Below are 11,411 nucleotides of genomic sequence, written 5' to 3'. Positions count from 1 at the left end.
ATAAATCCCTGGGGCAGCGATTTCAGCCAAGACCCATAAAAAGCATCACTGACAATAGAGCATGTGGCGGGTCTGATATGAGAATAAAGCTTGCAAACGAACGAAATTTAATTTGGGCAGAGCGCGAGCAGGCGCATTGACCCATGGTTCTATTCTGGCTGCTGCATCTAAACCCACTTTCCTTTGCAGTGCAGGCTGTTGCAGTGACAAACCTCCTACAATAACAACACCAGTGTCTGTGGGGGGGCTGCTTGCATTCTTGGGTCTGTGCTGAGCACCCCCAGCTGCTCAGAGGCCCCAGCTGACGTGGTGTTATGTACAAGAGTCTGCACCAGGCAATGTCGGGCCTACACAGGCTGAAAGACATGAAACCTATTGAGTGTAGTGCATTGAAGGGTGAGTGATGTCTGTGTGAGTGCAGGGTGAGCAGTGCGCCTGTGTGAGTCCAAGGTGAGTGATATCTGTGTGAGTCCAGGGTGAGTGATGTCTGTGTGAGTCCTGGGTGAGTGATGTCTGTGTGAGCACAGGGTCAGCAGTGTGCCTGTGTGAGTGATGTCTGTGACAGTGCAGGGTCGGTGATGTCTGTGTAAGCGCAGGGTGAGCAGTGTGCCTGTGTGAGTCCAGGGTGAGTGATGTCTGTGTGAGTGCAGGTTGAGCAGTGTGCCCGTGTGAGTCCAGAGTGAGTGATGTGGATGGGTGAATGCTGGCTTAGTGATGTGTCAGGGAAGGGTGAGTAATGGGTCTATGAGTGTAGGGTGACTGTGCCTATGCGAATGCAGGGAGAGAGATGTATCTGTGCAAGTGCAAAGAGACTTCTCTGGCTACTCCCAGAGATGTATTGGCCAAGATATCTCTTTCTCAAATGTGCTTGAGAATGCACCATTTGCCCACTCTTTTTTCAAAATGTTCTCGTGGGAGAACCCCTGAATCCCCCATAGGTGTTTGGGCCTCGCACGCTGCGCGCGCTCGCCACAGTGCAGTATTTACGCCAACCACTTTCAAATGTCACCAGCCGCCCCTGCCCAACGCACTCAATAGGCGATCGAGAGCAGAGGTGCTGGCCGAGCACTCTGTCAGAAAAATCGATAGCAATTTCGGTGTTTCTAAGGGAGAAGATTTGATGAACCAATTGGGGTTCGACTGTTAGCTGTAGAGAGGGTTGTAACGCTGGCGGAGCAACTTTAGCTGTGGGTGTCGGTCTTAACCTATGGTGGTCTTGTCCTGATCCAATTTGGCTTTACCTGACCTGATTCTGGTCTGCACCTGTTTTATCCTGGTGGCACCTGTATATTCGGGGTTCTGTCCTTTATTCCAGCCCGTTGCCAGGGTTGGTCTTCACACTATTTTAGGTAAATATAAATAAATGTGGGTATGTTATCATCTGTCATCCCTTTTCTCTTCCCTACCTTTGTTTAAATGGCAAAATTAAGTTTCACAACTTCTTTGCATATTATTGCTTTCATCATTATCTTCCTAATTGAAAGAGCTTTGATCTTGCATATTTGGACTGTGACATTTAATAATTTTCATAGATAAAGATTTGAAATCTTCCCTGAGTTTGTGGTTATTTAAGGTAAATTAAGTATTATTGTTCTACCTATTTTCTTGCTAACTCCCTTGATCCCTTAGGACTTTAGGTACCGATGATAAGGATTGGTAAGACAATGGTATAGGTCCTAAAACGAAATTCATAAATCACTGATTAGAGTTGGCGCCAAGGTCACCTGGTGGTTATTAGGCTTAGTCATGCGTATGGGCCCAGGTGAGGATGGTAAGACTAGTCGGGTGACCTGCGCACTCAATCAGCTTCACCAACCTCTGATTGATTGATTGCCTGCTCCCTGATCACCTCCTGCCCCTCCCCCCCCAGGGGTCCCATAGAATCCTTTACCTCTGCCCCTCCCCCCAAGGGGGCCCAATAGAATCCTTCACCTCTGCCCCCCCCCCCAGGGGGCCCAATAGAATCCTTCACCTCTGCCCCCCCAAGGGGGCCCCATAGAATCCTTCATCGCTGCCCCCACCCCAGGGGGCCCATAGAATCCTTCACCTCTGCCCCCCCCCAAGGGGGCCCATAGAATCCTTCACCTCTGCCCCCCCCAAGGGGGCCCATAGAGTCCTTCCCCTCTGCACCCACCTGCTCCCCTCCCCCCAGGTGTCCAGTGACCCCCCCTCAGCCTGGCTCTGGTTCAGCTCTCTCTGGTGCTCGTGAAATCCCATAAACACAAACAGTGATGACGCTGCACTCACCCCTGACCCGGGGATCCTGCTCTGACTGCGGCAAACATGGGGTCAGGGGTCAGCTGTCAGGACAACACACAGGTCCCTCAGCGCATGCGCAGACCCCTACAGGAAGCAGGCAGGGTATCATACTGGTCGCACTGCGCATGCGGAGACCCCGGCGGACCTCTTTCAAGGTATCATACATGCCGTACTGCGCATGCGCAGGCCTTTAAACAGTTGTTTCCCTCTCAACTTGTAACTGAAGGTCCGCGCATGCGCAGTTATTAACAGTCGATCTTTTCACAAACGCGTAGCCGCCGTTGCGCATGCGCAGATCTACACTCACTACCTGCACTGAGCTCACTTCCCCATAAATACGTAGACAGTGGGTGGCGCATGCGCAGATCCGCATTCACGACCTCCGGAAGTGACGTCCTCCGTGGCTGCAGCCAAGAAGTGCCCTCGCAGACAGTGGAGCTGCAGCCCCGGGGGCGCCTCGAAGCGGCGGCTTCATCTCCAGGCGCTGTGAGGCTGGTGAGTCAGAGGGGGGGCTGAGGAGGGGGAGGCTGAGGAGAGGGGAGGTGAGGGGAGGGTCATCTCTGTCATCGACCCTCATCCCTCAGCATTGACCCCTCAGACCCTGTGTCTCCTCCTCCTGGAGGCTCCTCGAGGCTTTTGCAAGAAAGAGTTCATCAACCATTCGTGAATTCTGTATCTCTGTCCTCAGAGCACAGGCCCTGAACAAGCATTGACAAAACCAATAGCTGTCACCCATGCACAATCTCCTGGCTTTGCCAATGTTTGTTTGTTTGTTTAATGCTTCTAAAAGAGAGGAGATCTGCTGAATTTCTCAAATGGAACGGCAGGTCATTCCAGGCCTTAGATGCGCAGGCGATGGAACTCCTAGCTCCCCAACGGGCTCTTTTAAATGTAGGAACTAGGACTTGTCCTGCTCCTGTGGACCGAAGAGTCCTTCCAGGAACATACCATTTGAATCTTTGCCTCAGATGGTCGGGCCTATTCCATTGAGGGCTTTAAATGCCGTACAGAGGGCCTTAAAGCGTACCCTTTGTTCCACAGGGAGCCAGTGTAGTTATATTAGTTCTTTTTTGACAAAATGTAGGTGTCCCTGTCAACAACCGGGCTGCCGCGTTTTGCACGATCTGAAGCCTGTTAATGTGCTGTTTTTGGGCGTTCAGACAGACGCTGTTGCAATAATCCAGACGTGCCATAACAAGTGCCGTGGCCACCGTCCTGAGACTTTCTTCTGGAAGATAAAGCTTTATTTTTCTTATGATTCTGAGTATCAGAAAACAAGCTGACACCACCGTGCTTATTTGGTCACTAAACGTAAGTTTGTTATGCACGAACACCCACAGATTTGTTGCTTGCTGGAATCAGGGCAAATACCAAAATCTTCTGGTCACCAGTCTGGTGTCCATAGGTGTGGATTATTCCTGAATATGATGACCTCTCTTTTGCTTGAATTTAGTTTCAAGCAGTTGGTCGACATCCAATCCTGAGATGGCTTTCATACAATCATGAAAACGTGCCCCAGTTTCCTTTTCCTCCACATTAACACAATTTGAGTGTCGTCTGCATATGAGGTGAGTTGGAAGCCAAAGGATCTTATCAAACATGCCAGAGTTATCATGTACATATTAAAAAGTGTTGGGCTTAACGGTGAGCCGTGAGGCACCCCACAAGAATCAGGAAACGGCTTTGACTTGTTGTCTAGATCGACTGTTTGTGTTCTTTCAGCTAGAAAGGACTACAGGAGGTTCCAAGCATCAACCTGTACCCCTGCTTCAGACAGCCGGTCCATCGGAACTTCATGATGGACCGTGTCAAAGGCCGCTGACAAATCTAGCATAATCAGTATTGCCTTGCCTCCACAGTCCAAGGCCTCCCTCACTTCCTCTGTAGATTTAATTAAAGCCAGCTCCGTGCTGTGTTCACCTCTAAACCTGTATTGAGATTAGTCGAGTAGATTATTGATTTGGATAAATACACTGAGCTGGGAATTCATAGCTTTTTCAGCATTTTTTGCAAGAAGCGGAAGCCATGAAATTGGCCTATAACTACTTGGGTCCTTAGGAACCAGAGTCATTTTTTTAATGGGGGGAGGATAGAGGCCTTCTTTCAGTCCCTGGGAAATATGCCGGTGGTGAATATGGTGTTGAGCAAAGGGGTAAGAGCTGACCCTATGACTTCCGGGATTAATTTCAATACAAACGCCGGACATGGGTCCAGGGAAGACCCTGATCGAATAGAGTTCAAAAGATTGATTGACTCTTATATTTCTAGCAATGAGAATTTATCTAAAACTGATGTAGGTTTGGGTCTATTAGGTTCTATTTTAGGTGGCTGCACTTTTTCACCTTTTTGGGCTAAAGTGAATGTAGAAAAAATACATTCCACCTTTTGTTGGAAAAAAGGAGCACATTTTTCGCACAATTCAGGACTACTTAAGCTCTTAGGGGCTGGTGCGGCAAGTTTAGTAATCGTTTTAAAGAGTTCTTTGAAATTGGAATTAGCTTGAGAAATTTGTTCTGTAAAAACTTCTTTTTTGTTTCCAGCAATAGTTCCTTATAGATTCTGAGACTTTGCTTATAAATTTCTATATCCTTACTTTTATACCCTTTCCTCCATGCCCATTCTAATATTTTACAGGCTGTTTCAGGTTTAAAAAAATCATCTGAGTACCAGGAATCTGAGGGTTGGGCCCGTTTAAGGGTTCAATGTTTAACCGGAACTAATTTATTGCATGCTGTGTCTATCCAATCTGTATAGGCCGACGTAGCCTCGTCCACCCGAGAGGGGAGAGGGCACATGGTTCTCTTCAGTGCTCCTTCTAATGCTAAACAATCTGCATTTTCCAGGCTCTTTTTGCAATCTTCCTTATGGGTTCAGGTCTGGGTTGAAGGTCTTTTGAATCCTTCAGGTCAAATAAAATGGCACTGTGATCGGACCACGACAATGGAAGTACCACAGTGTCAGCATATTACAGGACTGTATTGTATATGGATAGCTCAGTAGGTTAATTCGCCTCCGGCAAAGAGTCTGCCATCATATTACAGGACTGTATTTTATATGGAGAGCTCAGTGGGTTAATGTACCTCCTGCAGAGAGTCTGGCAGCATATTACACGACTGTATTTTATATGGTTAGCTCAGTCAGTGGGTTAATGTACCTCCTGCAGAGAGTCTACCAGTATATTACAGGACTGTATTTTATATGGGTAGCTCAGTTGGTTAATGTGCCTCCTGCTGAGAGTCTGCCAGCATATTACAAGACTGTATTTTATATGGATAGTTCAGTGGGTTAATGTGCCTCCTGCAAAGAGTCTGTCAGCATATTACAGGACTGTATTTTATATGGATAGTTCAGTGGGTTAACGCGCCTCCTGCCTAGAGTCTGCCAGCATATTACAGGACTGTATTTTATATTGATAGCTCAGTAGGTTATTGCACCTCCTGCAGAAAGTCTGCTACATATTACAGGACTGTATTTTACACGGATATCTCAGTGGGTTAATGTGCCTGCTGCAGAGAGTCTGTCAGCATATTACAGGACTGTATTTTATATGGATAGCTCAGTAGGTTATTGCACCTCCTGTAAGGAGTCTGTCAGCATATTACAGGACTGTATTTTATATGGATAGTTCAGTGTGTTAATGCGCCTCCTGACTAGGATCTGCCAGCATATTACAGGACTGTATTTTATATGGAGAGCTCAGTGGGTTAATGCACCTCCTGCAGAGAGTCTGCCAGCATATTAAAAGACTGTATTTTACATGGATAGTTCAGTGGGTTAACGCGCCTCCTGCCTAGAGTCTGCCAGCATATTACAGGACTGTATTTTATATGGATGGCTCAGTGGGTTAATGTGCCTCCTGCAGAGAGTCTGTCAGCATACTACAGGACTGTATTTTATATAGATAGCGCAGTGGGTTAATGCGCCTCCTGCAGAGAGTCTATCAGCATACTACAGGACTGTATTTTATATGGATAGCTCAGTGGGTTAATGCGCCTCCTGCAGAGAGTCTGCCAGCATACTACCAGACTGTATTTTATATGGGTAGCTCAGTAGGTTAATGCACCTCCTGCACAGAGTCGGCTGCATATTACATGACTGTATTTTATATGGATAGTTCAGTGGGTTAACGCGCCTCCTGCCTAGAGTCTGCCAGCATATTACAGGACTGTATTTTATATTGATAGCTCAGTAGGTTATTGCACGTCCTGCAGACAGTCTGCTACATATTACAGGACTGTATTTTATACGGATATCTCAGTGGGTTAATGTGCCTGCTGCAGAGAGTCTGTCAGCATATTACAGGACTGTATTTTATATGGATAGCTCAGTAGGTTATTGCACCTCCTGTAAGGAGTCTGTCAGCATATTACAGGACTGTATTTTATATGGATAGTTCAGTGGGTTAATGCGCCTCCTGACTAGGATCTGCCAGCATATTACAGGACTGTATTTTATATGGAGAGCTCAGTGGGTTAATGCGCCTCCTGCAGAGAGTCTGCCAGCATATTACAGGACTGTATTTTATATGGATAGCTCAGTGGGTAATGCGCCTCCTGCAGAGAGTCTGCTGCATATTACAGGACTGTATTTTATACGGAAAGCTCAGTGGGTTAATGAGCCTCCTGCAGAGAGTCTGTCAGCATCTTACAGGACTGTATTTTATATGGGTAGCTCAGTAGGTTAAAGCGCCTCCTGTAAAGAGTCTGTCAGCATATTACAGGACTGTATTGTGTATGGATAGTTCAGTGGGTTAATGTGCCTCTTGCACAGAGTGTCTGTCAGCATAGTACAGGACTATATTTTATTTGGATAGTTCAGTGGGTTAAAGCGCCTCCAGCAGAGAGTCTGCCAGCATATTACAGGACTGTATTTTATATGGATAGCTCAGTGGGTTAATGCGCCTCCTGCACAGAGTCGGCTGCATATTACAGGACTGTATTTTATAGGGATATCTCAGTAGGTTAATGTGCCTGCTGTAAGGAGTCTGTCAGCATATTACAGGACTGTATTTTATATGGATAGTTCAGTGGGTTAATGCGCCTCCTGCACAGAGAGTGTCAGCATATTACAGGACTGTTTTTTATATGGATTGTTCAGTGGGTTAATGCCCCTCCTGCAGAGAGTCTGTCAGCATATTACAAGACTGTATTTTATATGGATAGCTCAGTTGGTTAATGTGCCTCCTGCTGAGAGTCTGCCAGCATATTACAAGACTGTATTTTATATGGATAGCAGGGCTCTACAAATCTAAAAAATCTCACTTGACCTGCAAGTCGAGTGAGTACTTTTCTACTCGACCTAACAGCAATGCACTCGACCCACAATTGATCGTATAATGGACTTTTTTCAAAACATTTGCAGCGCCAACAACCTAGGAACTAATTAACTAACTAATTAAAAAATATAACTTGAAGTTTGTACAAACTACAATACTGGGTTAATATACATTTGCTTTCAATAAAACAATGATGGTTCCAATATACATTTTTAACTGCATCAGATCTGTAACTCTCACTGTGTGGCACTCTCAGATTCGCACAAAAGCACTCCAATTTGAAATGCGCTCAGCCTCTAATCAATGGAACTGAACGATGTGCAACACCAGTGCAGCTTATGAAATAACTGACTCACTATTGAGACTCACTAGTCTGCTCTTGAGTATTGCGGGTTCTAATGGGGGACGGAGGGTTATAATACCTGTTCAGTAAAACTAAACTTTAGGTCTGCCTGACGCTTCCCCCTCCCAAAGCCTAACTCTGGGCCTAAACTTACCTTTTGGGGGGAAACTGGGTGGTAATTAGTGGTCACACAATCTGCACAATCCGCACCTTAGCCTAGGTGATGGTGACACTGTCTTGCGTGCAAAATCAAGCAATGAAGGTGAGGAAACATAAACTATACCCGCATAGTAAACCTGTTCTAGGAATGCAACTTGCATAGCAGTATAAACTCGGGGAAGAGACATTTAATTTCCACCTTCGGACGTTTATAAAAGAGTGCAAGTAACCCTACGGTGCAACACAGCCAAATCAAACTCTCCACGTCATTGCGCTTCGTCCGGCCAAGGCAAGCAAACCTTTTTTAAACAGTGAGAGCGGGCACAGCACAGACAGTCCGACCTGTAAACAAATATTTGCACAATGGTCTCTCAGGCTTGACAACGTAGGGCGGTCACCAGGCAATTAGAGTGAGCATTAGAGTTTGTCTCTGCCCACATGTTGGGAGCCAATAATTACATGATGTTTTCAGACAATGTGCATGCACCAAAAAGTGTTTTTTTGCTCTACACAGAGTGTCAGTGCAACTACTGTTCTACTACCGCATTGTCATTCTATATATGCAGCATAATCTGCCAATTTGCACATAACTTTACAGATTCATTAAAACATTCATTTTCAACTCACAGTTGCGCAAATAATATATTGAATCTTATTTAAGACCAAAGGAAAAAATTCAATCAGTGCAGCGTACCTAGGCAGCTAATTACCAAATCAAGCAATGAAGATGAGGGAAACATATCGTAAATTTACCCCAATATGACCTAAGATCATGAAACTGCACAGCACTAGAAATGGAAGGGCACAGTACCATCAAGCATCCAGTAACTCACAGTGATCCCCACGAAGATGATGATAAGTCTCCGGTGTCTTGGCTCATCTTACTTTCTGGAGAAGGAGGGGGGGAGAGAGATGACACCCTTTCAACTGCCCTCCAAGAGCATGAGAGACGCGGGAGTGATGCCTTGATGTCCGACAAGCATACTTGGGACTGCTAGCTAGGGACATGATCGCGCACACGCTTGGGGACGGTAAATTATCACGCATTGTACCTTTGAGGGTGCATTACTGTTTCTCTCACACGGGGGTCAAAGCCAATAATTCCCTCCACTCCACCTTTATTTAAACGCACTGTCTTGGGTTTGGCAGCCTCTAGGAAAATAGCAGCTGTGCGCTAGTGCCTCAAATCTGAAAATAATTACCCCCCGGAACACGAGAAGAGTGAAAGCCTCTGAGCCCTGCCCTGTGGTAAATGCGGCTCCTGCACTGGCAGTCACGGACATCAGCTGAGCTCGGCTGAGGTGAGGACCACTCCCATTAATCAGGACGGTACTCCAGGGAGAGCAGATAAACCTTCCGGAGACAGAACCTTGGCTCAGGAGGGGCCCTCGCTGCCTTGTCAACACAGGCCGCCTAACTGTAGCAGCGAAGAACCGCTTCTCACTTCTGTCAGTGTTTCGTACACCCCTACCCTCAGCAGTCCTTCCTCATGGTGCTGCATTTGCCCAGATTTTGCAAAAGAAACGCGCCATGTGTTTTGGCCATTTCACCTTCGATTGTGTTGCGGTGTCTCCTGGGCCCCGTAGGGCATATTTGTTAACTTTCTAGAAAATATTTTTGGACTGCAGTTTGAGGGTGTAACAACGTACATATAATTTGCTGCATCGTAATTTTGCTCCCTGCTGGCTTACGCAACATTGCATGCCCACCCAGTGGTTAGTAGAGTTCGCAATCATACTCCCTGTTTTCAAGCCTACTAGCGACTGGTTAAATCATAGTACTAATAACTTTGATGCTTCCTGTTTTCAAGGCTGTCATTAGTCCCCCCTTGTAAAATGAGGCAACTCCGTCGGGCAAGTGGAAAAGTACTTTATTTCCAGGCCGTCAGTCCCCAGGTCTAGGCAGCAACTGCCGTCCTAGGATTCGTTTCCCACTCAACAGCCCCCCACATTCCTGGACTCCACCAGAGCCAACACCTTGTGACTTGAAAGTTGTAGAATAAAGATCACATGCACACACAGACGGAAAGATGCCCCCACCAGCAGTGTTATGACTTACTCCAGCATGTGACTCGCACACAACACAGGCAGCGGCGCGCAAAGAGCAATAACTGGCACAAGCTCAGCGAAATCAGAAATACAATACTCACAATTAAGTTTTGCGGTCGGCCTAAATCGTCCCGACTCCACCGAGGAGAGCGCGTGGTGGCGTGCTACGTCACTGCTGCACTGGCACCCAAACAAACAATAGGCAGTGCGTGCATGATACATGCGCTATGCTGCCCCCTAAGCCTTTCATCGCGCACCGCACCCCGCCACCTAGAGCCTTCCACAAGCTACTGCACCTACCAGAGAGGCACTCGCCAGGCCGGTCAAGTAGGCCTTGAAACTGACTTGACCTGCACAAAATTCACTCCCATTTGCGAGCGGGCGAGTACATTTCTAGAGCCCTGGATAGTTCAGTGGGTTAACGCGCCTCCTGCCTAGAGTCTGCCAGCATATTACAGGACTGCATTTTATATTGATAGCTCAGTAGGTTATTGCACCTCCTGCAGACAGTCGGCTACATATTACAGGACTGTATTTTATACGGATATCTCAGTGGGTTAATGTGCCTGCTGCAGTGAGTCTGTCAGCATATTACAGGACTGTATTTTATATGGATAGCTCAGTAGGTTATTGCACCTCCTGTAAGGAGTCTGTCAGCGTATTACAGGACTGTATTTTATATGGATAGTTCAGTGTGTTAATGCGTCTCCTGACTAGGATCTGCCAGCATATTACAGGACTGTATTTTATATGGAGAGCTCAGTGGGTTAATGTGCCTGCTGCAGAGAGTCTGTCAGCATATTACAGGACTGTATTTTATATCGATAGTTCAGTGGGTTAATGTGCCTCCTGCAGAGAGTTTGTCAGCATATTACAGAATCAAACTGTATTTTATACGGATAGCTCAGTGGGTTAATGCGCCTCCTGCAGAGAGTCTGCCAGCATATTACAAGACTGTATTTTATATGGATAGTTCAGTGGGTTAATGTGCCTCCTGCAAAGAGCCTGTCAGCATATTACAGGACTGTATTTTATATGGATAGTTCAGTGTATTAATGCGTCTCCTGACTAGGATCTGCCAGCATATTACAGGACTGTGTTTTATATGGAGAGCTCAGTGGGTTAATGCGCCTCCTGCAGAGAGTCTGCCAGCATATTACAAGACTGTATTTTACATGGATAGTTCAGTGGGGTAACGCGCCTCCTGCCTAGAGTCTGCCAGCATATTACAGGACTGTATTTTATATGGATACCTCAGTGGGTTAATGCACCCCCTGCAGAGAATCTCCAGCATACTATAAGACTGTATTATATATGGATAGCTCAG

At 46.5% G+C, this 11,411-nt stretch overlaps 1 protein-coding gene across 1 annotated transcript in view; it reads left to right on the top strand.

The window, feature by feature from the left end:
* Nucleotides 1-2,649: 2,649 nt before the first annotated feature.
* LOC144764097 (uncharacterized) overlaps nt 2,650-11,411 on the top strand; it is a 41,740-nt gene continuing 32,978 nt past the window's right edge. The window contains exon 1 of the mRNA XM_078650263.1: nt 2,650-2,754. The gene's annotated coding sequence lies outside the window, so the exon portion shown is untranslated. The remainder of the gene's footprint in view (nt 2,755-11,411) is intronic.

Source organism: Lissotriton helveticus, chromosome 6, assembly GCF_964261635.1.
Source record: "Lissotriton helveticus chromosome 6, aLisHel1.1, whole genome shotgun sequence".
In the NCBI taxonomy this organism is placed as follows: Eukaryota; Metazoa; Chordata; class Amphibia; order Caudata; family Salamandridae; genus Lissotriton; species Lissotriton helveticus.
The sequence above is the reverse complement of the archived record's forward strand: the minus strand, read 5'-3'. Positions and strand labels throughout refer to the sequence as shown.